General features: G+C 45.2%; 1 protein-coding gene across 1 annotated transcript in view; it reads right to left on the bottom strand.

The window, feature by feature from the left end:
* Positions 1-12,209, bottom strand: part of BCL10 (BCL10 immune signaling adaptor) — a 52,296-nt gene that overhangs the window by 7,572 nt on the left and 32,515 nt on the right. The gene's annotated exons all lie outside the window — the stretch shown is intronic.

Genomic DNA, 12,209 nt, shown 5'->3' with positions numbered 1-12,209 from the left:
CAAAACTAATAATATCATACTTCTGTGTAAGTCTTTTGTGTGTTCATACCTTAAGAACTGTGTGCAGTTCTTGTCATTTCATTCCTATGAGAAGGGCAACAAAAATTGCATATGGGACAGAACATTTCCTTTATTGAAGGGAGGCTAAATAAGTGAGGGCTTTTTAGTTTGGAGATTTAAAAAAAGCTGGAGAAATACAAGAGGCCGCTGAAAAGTTCTCAGCCCAACCAAGATGAGAATGATGTGGAACTATGAAACCTACAAGTTATTCTATACTTTTCTTGCCACTGTTTGTTTCATTCCTCTTCGCCAGACCTCCACACCCCCTCCACGGACCGGGAGCACGCAGGGCAGAGCAAGACTCAATCTGGGCGTGGGAGTGAACTCCGCCCCTCCCCTCCCGACGGTGCACCGCTGAGCCAATTAAAAGGCTCAGCGCCCAACGGTGCACAGCCGTTCGGCACGCCGAAGGCGCGCGCCTTAGCGAGAGTGCCTTTGCGAAGCGACCAAGACCTGACATCCACACCAAACCTCTCTACCACAACCTCCATTCCTATAAACTCCTTCCACAACTCATACTCCTACCCAAACAAAGTACATAAACAACAACCTAATCACTGAGAACAACGCTGCCTATTACCACCTGCCCCAATCTTCATAATGAAGCTAATACCTCAAACAAACACCCAGATCCTCCTATTAATAATCCTTCTTATCTCCAGCTGTAAGGTAGAAGCAAACAACCTACCCAAATTTCCCACCAACTCAATTACAAACAAAACACATCACCCTAACAGGAGAGCTCCATCAGACAGAAACCCTAACCACCAAACAAACATTCAACACCCCATAACCCCTACTTGGGGAAGAAGAGCAACACAACCTAAAACCAAACCTCACCAGAATCCAAAATCTCTCGCCTACCCTAAAACAAATCAGAAACACCATACTGAAACCACAACTCTTAAATGTGCCTACCTAAACATCAGAGCCTTAGGCCCAAAAACAGACCTCATAAAAAACTGGTTAAAAAACGAAAACCTAGACTGCCTCTTCCTCACAGAAACTTGGCTTACATCGGACACAGACCCTAGAATTACGGAAGTCTGCCCTCAAGGATACAAAATTACAGTGACCTGCAGAGAGAAAAAAAGAGGAGGATTAGCAATCCTAATTAAAGACTCCCTAACCCTAAACATACTGGAAAAGACATCCACCCTGCACTTGGACCTTCTAGCATGTCAAATCTCAGCCACCACACTAAAAAACTCACTAAACTGCATGCTCTGTTATATAACACCAGGTAACTGGGCCACGGCTAGGCCCAAATTTGAAAACTTCATATACCAAAACTCACTAACGGCAGCACACAACCTTATCCTAGGAGACCTAAACCTTCATCTTGAAGACCATTCATCCAAACCAGTACAGAAACCTCCTGTCCTTCCTCAAAGCCTTATCCATCCAAATTTTAAACCCACAAACGACTCATGAGAAAGGACACCAACTTGATATTACAGCCTTCATGTCCCATCGAACATCCACACCAGAAATTCAAACATCTAATGGAACCTGGTCCCCATCCCTCTGGACAGATCACTACGCATACACCTTCGAAATTAACTGGACCAAAAACAAAACCAAACCAACATCCAAAACAGTAACCTACACATCACGCAAACCACATCGAGCCCACCATATTCTGGTCAAAAGTAGATGAAACAATCCAAGAAGATAACCCCAAAGACTTCATAGCACACTGGGGCAAACTGAGCAATAACATCCTTGACGAACAAGCCCCACTACGAACCAAAATCAGAACCTGCAGAAGATCAGACCAATGGTTCAACGACGAATTACTCACACTCAAGAGACAATGTAGACGACTGGAAAGAAAATGGAGAAAAACCAATCTAGATCACACGAAAACCGCCTGGAAAAAACTAACAATCAATACAAACTTCTATTAAAAGAAAAGAGAAAAAACATTACACAAACCTAATAGGCACGGAAACCCAAGACACCAAAAAATTATTCCAAATATTAAAAGATCTAACAAACACCAAACTCTATGTGACCACAAACAATAAACCCTCCCCTTCAGCCTCTCTCCTAGCAGAACACTTCAAGAATAAAATCACAAACACCAGAGCAACCCTCAAGAATAACCCAGCCCACCTAATTGATGTCATAATACCTCCTACAGAAAATGAATCATGCGCTGCAGACAGAACTTGGTCCCAATTCCCAAAGATACATTGGACCGAATTCAACAAACTCTACAATAAATACAGCCATGCATTCTGTGAACTCAACCACTGCCCACCTTATCTCCTATCATCAGCGAGCACTAAGTTCCGTACCCTACTCCTACACTGGATACAAACCATGCTCACAGATGGCACCTTCCCAACTAACCTCAGCGAAATCATCATCACCCCAATCCTAAAAGACCCAAAAGGTCCAACAGACAACCCATCCAATTACAGACCAATCGCCTCAATACCTCTATACATCAAACTAACAGAAGGACTAGTAGCCAAATTCCTCAACAACTATCTCGAAGACCATAACCTACTCCACCTCACGCAATCTGGCTACAGAACTAACTTCAGTACTGAGTCACTACTAGGCTCCCTTATCGACATAGCAAGACAACACCTCACCATTGGAAAAAAAATGCTGCTAATACAGCTGGACCCGACGGCGGCTTTCAACCTAGTTGACCATAACATACTTCTCCAAATTTTGGACACAATAGGCATCTCAGACAAAGTATACTCATGGTTTGAAGGCTTCTTAAAATCCAGATCATACAAAGTAAAATCAGACAAAGAAAAATCCAAACCTTGGTCCCACCCCTGCGGAGTCCCACAAGGATCTCCACTATCCCCTACACTCTTCAACCTATATACAGCCTCTCTCGGCGTTTACCTGAACAAACAAGGTCTAACCTCTTACAGCTACGCTGATGACATCATCATCCTCATACCCTTTGACCAACCAAAGCTAGCAATGACAGACACACTACACCGAACACTAGCTACAGTTACGACGTGGATGGAAAATCACAAACTGAAACTCAACCCAGACAAAACTAAATTCATCCTCCTAGAAAATAACAAAGTCTCTACCACTACCAACTTAGTAATCAACTCTATCAACTACCCTCTACAAACCTCCCTAAAACTACTTGGAATGACTATTGACAGGGGCTGCACCATGCAACCACAAATAAACAAAACGATACAGAAATCTTTCACAGTCATGAGACACCTTAGACAAGTCCAAAAAGTCTTTGAAAGACCACAATTTCTGCTTCTAGTACAATCACTAATCCTCAGTATACTCGACTACTGCAACATCCTTTACCTCCCCTGCCCGGCAATAATGATTAAACAACTACAAACAATTCAAAATACAGCTTTGAGACTTGTCTACTCATTGAAGAAATATGACCACATCACTGAGGCATACATTGATTCACACTGGCTTCCAATCCAAGAAAGAATACAATTTAAATTCTACTGTATACTATTTAAAACTATAAACGGGGACAGCCCAACCTACCTAACAACCGCCTTATCCAAACTACCTCTACCAGGCATAGAAAAACACACACCCCTTTCACTCACCCCACAATCAAGGAAGTAAAACAGAAAAAAACTTTACGACGGCCTACTAGCCACTCAAGCAGCAAGATTAGATAACCAAATTTCCACCCTATTGATATCGACCCCTGACTACAAGAGGTTCAGAAAGGATATAAAAACTATACTCTTCAAAAAATCCCTGAGTAAAGCCTAATACCAAGAATACCTCCCTCTCCCCTACCCCTGATCCTACCTTTCCCTCTCTCAGAAACAATCTCTGATCTAACTTTGTAACCCTTCCCTCCACAACTCTTATTGTAATCCACTTTGAACCGAAAGGTAATGGCGGAATAGAAATCTGTAATGTAATGTAATGTAATGTATTTTCATATCATCGAAACAAAGCGTGTCAAGAAAAGCATGGAATAACTCATAGGTTTCATGGCTCCACATCATTCTCTTCTTGGCTGGGCTGAACTTTTCAGAAGCCCCTTGTATACAAGTCAGAAGTTTAACACATTATAAATGGAGTGGAATAGTTAAATAGAAAAGATGAAATTTTGTCAAACCCATTAACTACTTTTCCTTTAGTCCGGCTATACCATCCTGAACAAGTGTGTGTTATCCCTTCCTGCCATAAGATGAAGTAGAGAAAGTGAACTTTCCCAGCGATATCACTAGTATCTAGATAATTTGGGGGAATCCTGCAAGGTACTTTTCACCTGGATTGGCCACTGCTGGAAACAGGATACTAGGTTTCAAGGACCTTTAATCTAACTCACTATGGTAACTCTATGCTGTTATGTATTTTTTTCAGAAGTATTTGAGAAAAGTTTTAAATTGCCACTTTAAATCATCATTTACAGCTGTACTGGACTTGACCAGGAGTTCTAAAAGCAGATTCTACCTGAAACCACAGCATCCTACTCTGCATTGTCTCCTGGCAGAGAATCCCGTGTGTTTCCCTACCACACACGATGATGGAAGAGGATTATCATTAAGTGGTAACAGAAAGGTTTCACATTCAAATGTTGCTGCCCTGCCAGTGGGACCAATTTTCATCTCAGGGTACAACAAAGAACACCTCCAGAGATATGCTCACTTGAAACTATGACTAGCAACTGCTCGAACCACTAAGTGGTCTGTAGTTTTAAACCAGCGGTCTTAAACACGTGGCCCCCCAGGGACTATTTTGCGGCCCGCGATCTGTCCTTACCTAAAGCAGGAGTCCCCAATCTGCTTCCCTTCCCACTGCCCTCCCCCAAGCCACCGCAATCGGGGAACAGGCCAGCGACCGAGGTCTTAGCTCTCCCTGCATATCTTCCCCTGCTCGGAGCCGACCAATTCTCGCCACCCGACGTCAATTCTAATGTCGGGGAGGAAGTTCCGGGCCAGCCAATTGCAGTAGTCCAGTGTACTCAGCACCTGAGATTGAACTAACAGTCTGAAGGATGAAAAATCAAAATAAGGTTTTAGTGTACATAATGTCCAAAGAGTATAGTAACTTTTTTAAAACACAAATACACACAACTCAGGACATGGAATGAGAGGTTTAGTTATTGCCTACATAAATCTATACATTGTGGTTTGCTGTACATTTGTGACTGACAAGATTTCTGGCCAGAATTTATTGGGAAGACCAGGTGGGGATTGAAGGCAATTCCGCCGTATCCAATTCTGCACCAAGAGGCTTTAATCAACTTTGAAAAGTGAACACTACGCTTTTGGATAAGGAGAACATATTTTTAAAAAATATTATTTTACAGGTCCACAGCTGTTTACCCATGGAAAAAAGGGACTGCTGAAAACTCCACCCTTTTGTAAGTAAACATTCCAGACTTTGGGTTAGATTTAGGGCCTATGACTGCAGAATTCCAGCAGATGGTGCATTCCCCCCTTTCACTGTTGCTTAGATGAGCTGGAAGGAGAATATTAAATAAGGGAAAAACATTCATGGGTACTTTTGAATGAGGCTCTTGGTGCCACAGACCAATACAGGTTAGTTCTGATTTATCTTTAAGTCCAAAAGAACAGGAGGAAAAGCCACAAGGCCAAAATAAAAACAAAGAAACATACATTTGTAAAATATGTGCAAAGGTAATGCCAAAATAAAGCAAAAAACCTGAAACTAAATGTAGCCAAGTACAGCAGCCTCATCCTCAGACTGAGCTTCAAAACACCCTGCTCATGCAAATTCTCCTATTCTAGGAAAATCTTAGTGATTCTGGGGAAATCCCCTTGTTTAAATATAGTAAATGTTACATATGTTCCAGTTACACCCAAGAACAATAGTGATCATATTGTCATAAGCTTAACAAGATCATACAGGTACTGAGAAGTTTGTAAATGAATTTAAAAGGAAAATGTTATCCACTTGTGTTGAATGAACATTAGAATGAAAAGCTATGCTGATTCTTAAACAAAATAATCTGAGCAAATACAGAGTGATTTCCCACACTGCAAACTTGATGTTATAAGAAAATAAAAACTGTAAACAATATATACTCAAAGCATTTCAAATAAATACAAAAGCAGGATCGTTGGAATTTCTGGTCAGGTTTTTCAGCCATTTACATCATTTCTACGCAAACATTTTCCCGAGTAGATGTGTAGGTAAATTGCATATACGAGTATGAGATTGGTAATAATTTGGTAGGAAATGGTGTGCAAGTGGATGGAGTGCAGGTAGGTGTGGATAGGATGCATGTGTTTGCATATGAAATGCATGGTGCACTCCAACACTTCAGTTGTGCACTTGAGAAGGACTATGGCTCCTGCTCTCCATCCCCACTCGAGTCTCTCTCTTTTCTCTCACCCTCTCTTCTCTACTTCTTGCACTGCTCCCCCCCTCTCCCAACCCCCTTCTTTGTTCTTTCTTGTACCTCCACAACTGTAGGAGCTGCCTCCTCCTCCTCTTATGCTATAGCTGATCTCAGCTGGCCCACTGATCAGAGCCCCAATGTGGGAATGCCTCCTTCTGCTGGCAGGGGTAAAGCCCCCAACAGCACAGCACACCAAGACTGCTCTGCCATAACAATGTTATTTTTCTATTTTTCACGAGGTGGGCTGTGGGGCTTGGGGTCCCACAGCATAGATTTTTGTGCTGCTGCCTCAGATCATCTGTTATCGGCAGCCCTGGTTAAGTCTCCACCACAGTTCTTCCTGCTTTATTGGTATGCATGCAGAAAGCCATGTGTACACAAAGACATTTCCAAAAGCACAGTTACTTACCGTAACAGTTTTTATCCAGGGACAGCAGGCAGCTATTCTCACAAGTGGGTGATGTCATCCGACGGAGCCTTGATGCGGACGCCTCACAAGCAGACTTGCTTGAAGAAACTCGAAGTTTCAAGTCGCCCGTACAGTGCATGCGCGAGTGCCTTCCCGCCCAGCGCAGGGCGCGTCTCCTCAGTTCAGATAGATAGCAGAGAAGCTAACCCGGGGAAGTGGGTGGGATGTGAGAATAGCTGCCTGCTGTCCCTGGATAACAACTGTTACGGTAAGTAACTGTGCTTTATCCCAGGACAAGCAGGCAGAGGTATTCTCACAAGTGGGTGACCTCCAAGCTAACCAAAGTGGGATGGTGGGAGAGTTGGCAACTTAGGAGAATAAATTTTGCAATACCGTTTGACCAAACTGTCCATCCCATCTGGAGAAAGTATCCAGACAATAGTGAGAAGTGAAGGTATGAACCTAGGACCAAGTAGCAGCTCTACAAATCTCCTCATAGGTGTAGATCTGAGGAAAGCTACAGAAGCTGCCATTGCTCTGAACTTATGGGCTGTGACTTTACTGTGAAGGGGTAATTCAGCCTGGGCATAGCAGAAAGAGATACAAGCCGCCATCCAATTGGAGATTGTACGCTTAGAAATAGAATGTCCCAACTTGTTCGGATCAAAGGAGACAACAAGTTGAGGAGCAGTTCTGTGTGGTTTGGTGCGTTCCAAATAGAAAGCCAAAGCACGTTTACAGTCCAGAGTATGAAGAGCTGATTCAGAAAAAAACACTGGAAGAACAATGGATTGGTTGAGATTAAATTCAGAGACCACTTTAGGAAGGAATTTCGGATGAGTGCGAAGAACCACCTTGTCATGATGAAACACTGTAAAAGGAGGATCCATAACCAATGCTTGGAACTCACTGACTCGTCTAGCGGAAGTGAGGCCAATGAGAAATATCACTTTCCAAGTGAGATACTTCAGATGAGCTTTGTCCATTGGTTCAAATGGAGGTTTCATCAGCTGAGAAAGAACAATACTGAGGTCCCAAACCACAGGAGGCGGTTTGAGAGGAGGTTTGACATTGAAAAGTCCTTTCATGAATCTGGAAACCACAGGATGAGCAGAGAGAGGTTTCCCTTCAATAGGCTGATGGAAAGCAGCAATTGCATTAAGATGGATTCGGATCGATGTAGACTTGAGGCCAGAATGAGAAAGGTGCAACAGATAGTCCAAAACTGAAGATAAGGAGGAATGTTGAGGCTCCTTATGATGAGAAAAACACCAAGTAGAAAATCTAGTCCATTTTTGGTGATAGCATTGTCTAGTAGTAGGCTTCCGTGAAGCTTCTAAAACATCCCTCACAAATTGAGAAAACTGGAGAGGAGCTACGTTGAGAGGAACCAGGCTGTCAGGTGTAAAGACTGCAGGTTGGGATGAAGCAGAGATCCCTGATGCTGCGTAAGCAGAGAGAGAAAAACTGGTAGAGGTATTGCTCCCTGCTGCTGAGTTGAAGGAGAAGGGAGTACCAGGGTTGTCTGGGCCACCGAAGAGCAACCAGAATCATGGTGGCATGGCCTCTTCAGCTTGACCAGCGTCTTTTGTATGAGAGGGAATGGAGGAAACGCATATAGAAAGAGATTCGTTCATTCCAGAAGAAAAGCATCTGCCTTGAGGCGATGAGGAGTGTAGATCCTGGAGCAGAACTGAGGCAGTTTGTAGTTGTGGGGGGTTGCAAAGAAGTCTATCTCAGGTGTTCCCCACTGAGAGAAGATGTGATGAAGGGACGTGGAATGGAGAGTCCCATTCGTGAGGCTGTAGAAGACGACTCAAGTTGTCCGCTAAGGCATTGTCCGCCCCCTGAATGTATACAGCTTTGAGGAAGGTGTTGTGGCGAACTGCCCAATCCCAAACTTTCAGAGCTTCCTGACAGAGGGAGGCAGATCCCGTGCTGCCCTGTTTGTTGACATAATACATTGCAACCTGATTGTCCGTTCAAATGAGGACTACACGGTCGTGAAGTAGATGCTGAAAAGCATTGAGAGCTTTGAAAATCGCCCTGAGTTCCAGTAGATTGATGTGACACTGACGATCCGTACTGGTCCAATAGCCTTTAGTACGGAGACCATCTAGATTAGCCCCCTAAGCGTAAGTTGAAGAATCGGTCATGAGAACCTTCTGATGGGGGGTGTGGGTGTGAAAAAGTAAGCCTCTGGATAGATTGGAAGAGAGCATTCACCAGCGAAGAGACTATGTCAGAGCAGGAGTGACCTGGATGTGTCGAGTCAGAAGGTCGGAAACCTGTGTCCATTGAGATGCCAGGGTCCACTGAGGAACTCTGAGGTGAAGTCTGGCAAAAGGAGTCACATGTACTGTGGAAGCCATGTGACCCAGAAGAACCAGAAGAACACTGCATGACAAAGCTGGAGAAGGGCTTCCAGATGTTGTTGAGGAAGGAATGCTCTGAGTTGGATCGTGTCCAGAACGACCCCGATGAATTGAAGATTCTGAGACTTGGGAAAGTTTGGGATTTGGGAAAGTTGATTTCGAATCCCAAACTTTGCAGGAACTAGATAGTCCCCGTTGGGTCGCTACGACACCGCCTTGAGACGTGGAGTCTTTGATGAGCCAGTTGTCGAGATATGGAAATACTTGAAGACCATGGTTCCTGAGAGCAGCGGCCACCACAACCAGGCACTTGGTGAAGACTCTGGGTGAGGAGGCCAGACCGAAAGGAAGTACTCTGTATTGAAAATGTAGAGTCCCCATCCGAAATCTGAGGTACTGACGGGAGGCCGGATGGATAGGAATGTGTGTATAGGCCTCCTTGAGATCCAAAGAGCATAACCAGTCGTTCTGCTGGAGGAGGGGATAAAGAGATGCCAGGGTCAACTTGCAAATTTTTTCTCTGACTAGGAATTTGTTGAGCACCCTGAGATCCAAAATAGGCCACAGATTGCCCATCTTCTTTGGAACAAGGAAGTACCGGGAGTAAAAACCCTTGTTCTGCTGAGCCAGAGGAACGGGCTCGATAGCTCGAAGCTGAAGAAGAGCTTGAGCTTCCTGAAGAAGAAGGGCGGTCTGAGAGGGATTGGAAGGATACTCGCTTGGAGGATGTTCCGGAGGCACTTGATGGAATTGAAGAGAGTATCCCTCCCTGATGATGGAAAGGACCCAGAGGTCGGTAGTAACCGTCGTCCATCGGTGGTAAAAATGATGGAGATGACCTCCGATAGGGGGAAAAACTGGAAATGGCAGAATGACTGAGTTTATGCTCCGTTCTAGTTAGTCAAAAAGGCTGAGGAGCCTTAGGTACAGCAGGTGGGTGAGGCTTTTGCTGCTTCTGGGGATGCTGCCTCTTAACAGGCTGACGAGTAGAAGGAGCCTGTTTTGGAGGAAAACGGCTCTGATATATTTGAGGAGGGCATGTAGGACGAGGAGGAGCTGGCTTCGGCCTGAGAATGGATGCAAAAGGCTTCTCATGGTCCGAGAGCTTCTTGGTGGCTGCCTCTATAGACTCGTCAAAGAGGTCATTGCCAGCGCAAGGAATATTAGCCAGCCGGTCCTGTAGGTTAGGATCCTTTTCGATGGTACGGAGCCAAGCCAGACGTTGTATGGCTACAGAGCAAGCAGTAGCTTGAGCAGACAGCTCAAAAGCATCATAGGAGGACTGAAGAATTTGCAGCCGGAGTTGTGACAAGGATGCGAGAACTTCTTGGAATTCAAAGTGCATACGAGAATCCAGATAAGGCATGAACTTTGAAAGAATGGAGAGAAAGAACTCAAAATAGGTGATGAAATGAAAATTATAGTTGAGGACTCTGGAGGTCATCATGGAATTCTGGTAGATGCGACAACCAAATCTGTCCATCGTTTTACCTTCCCTTCCCGGAGGAACAGTGGCATAAACCTGACAAGGGTGAGAACGTTTCAAAGAAGATTCAACCAGAAGGGATTGGTGAGACAATTGAGTGTTGTCAAATCCCTTATGATGTACTGTCCTGTATCTGGAGTCCAATTTGCCTGGAACAGCTGGAATGGAATAAGGAGTTTCCAGACAGCGGACAAAGGTTTGATCCAAAAGCTTGTGAAGAGGAAGCTTGAAGGATTCAGCCGGAGGTTGAGGCAGATGCATGATCTCGAGATACTCCTTGGAGAACTTAGATCCAGTATCAAGTTGAATATCTAAGTCAACTGCCATCTGACGCAGAAAAGATGAAAAAGACAGCTGATGTGCCAAAGCCTGGCCTCGAGAGGGACTCGACGATGTCAAGGCAGCCTGATCCAGCGAAGAAGGAGATCTGGATGGAGAAAAAGAACCCACTGGGTCCTCGAGGTCCGGAATCAGAAGGTTCGATGTAGGTGGTGGAGAATATTGAAGAAAAGGCTGCTTGAGATGAGGCGAGGCATGCCTGGATGAATGCTTCGAAGAATGCCTCGATCTATGATGCGAGCTGTGCCTCGAAGCAGGCCTCGATAATCGAGAAGAGCGTGTCCCCGTTGAAGTCCCCAGAGAATGCACTCACAAAGAATCTGCTCCTTGCTTCAAGTGTGAGGGTTCCAACGGAGGCATTGGCAAAGAATCTGCTCCTTGCTGTCCATGCCTAGATGCCAGACCAGATACTCGCAGAGACTCTGCTCCCTGCAAAGAGTGTGTATACGACTGAGGCACAGGAAGCAGCTCTACCTCGGTATGCCCAGGCTGGATTTGTGAGAGAAGCTTCGGCCCCATGGTAGTAACGAGCTGAATGAATTGCTTCTCTAACAAGGTCTGGAACGAAGCCGGCAAGGATGGATCCGCGTCTCCAACGGGACCACCTGCACGGGCTACATGTTCCCTCGAGGCAGTGTGAGAGTGCTTGGACTTAGAAGCCTTAGGCACTTTAAGCACCACCGGGGGAATGGGCTGCCGCCCTATCTGACCTGAAGAGACAGAGGAAGGCATCGCAGCAGGCGTCGAAAACAGAGCCGGGACAAACGAGGCAGGTTTGATGAGGCTCGGAGTAGAAGCTGTGGAAGCCGGAAGAGCTTCGGATGAGGTCGAGGGCGAAGCACCTTTCGAGGTTGAAAGCTCCATCGAAGACTCCATGTTGAAGAGCTGCTCCCACAGGATGCAACGACGCTTGAAAGCACGAGACTTAAGTGTTGAGCAAGGCCAGCACGATTTCGGGTGATGTTGAGGCCCAAGACACCAAAGACAGCGTCGATGAGGGTCCGTGAGGGAAATCGCGCGCTGGCACTTGGAACACTATTTAAAACCGGTTGCAGGCCGGGACATAGGCTGAAAAAGCGCCGCCGCAAGATCGAAGCCACAGGGCTGCGGCCACGAGGCCTGCCTGGTCGAACGAATGGAAGAAATTTTTTTTTTAAAGAAAAGAATAAAACAAAGAATACCGCA

This window comes from Geotrypetes seraphini, chromosome 12 (assembly GCF_902459505.1).
Source record: "Geotrypetes seraphini chromosome 12, aGeoSer1.1, whole genome shotgun sequence".
Classification (NCBI taxonomy): Eukaryota; Metazoa; Chordata; class Amphibia; order Gymnophiona; family Dermophiidae; genus Geotrypetes; species Geotrypetes seraphini.
Note: the sequence above shows the minus strand (reverse complement) of the source record. Positions and strands in the feature narration are given on the sequence as shown.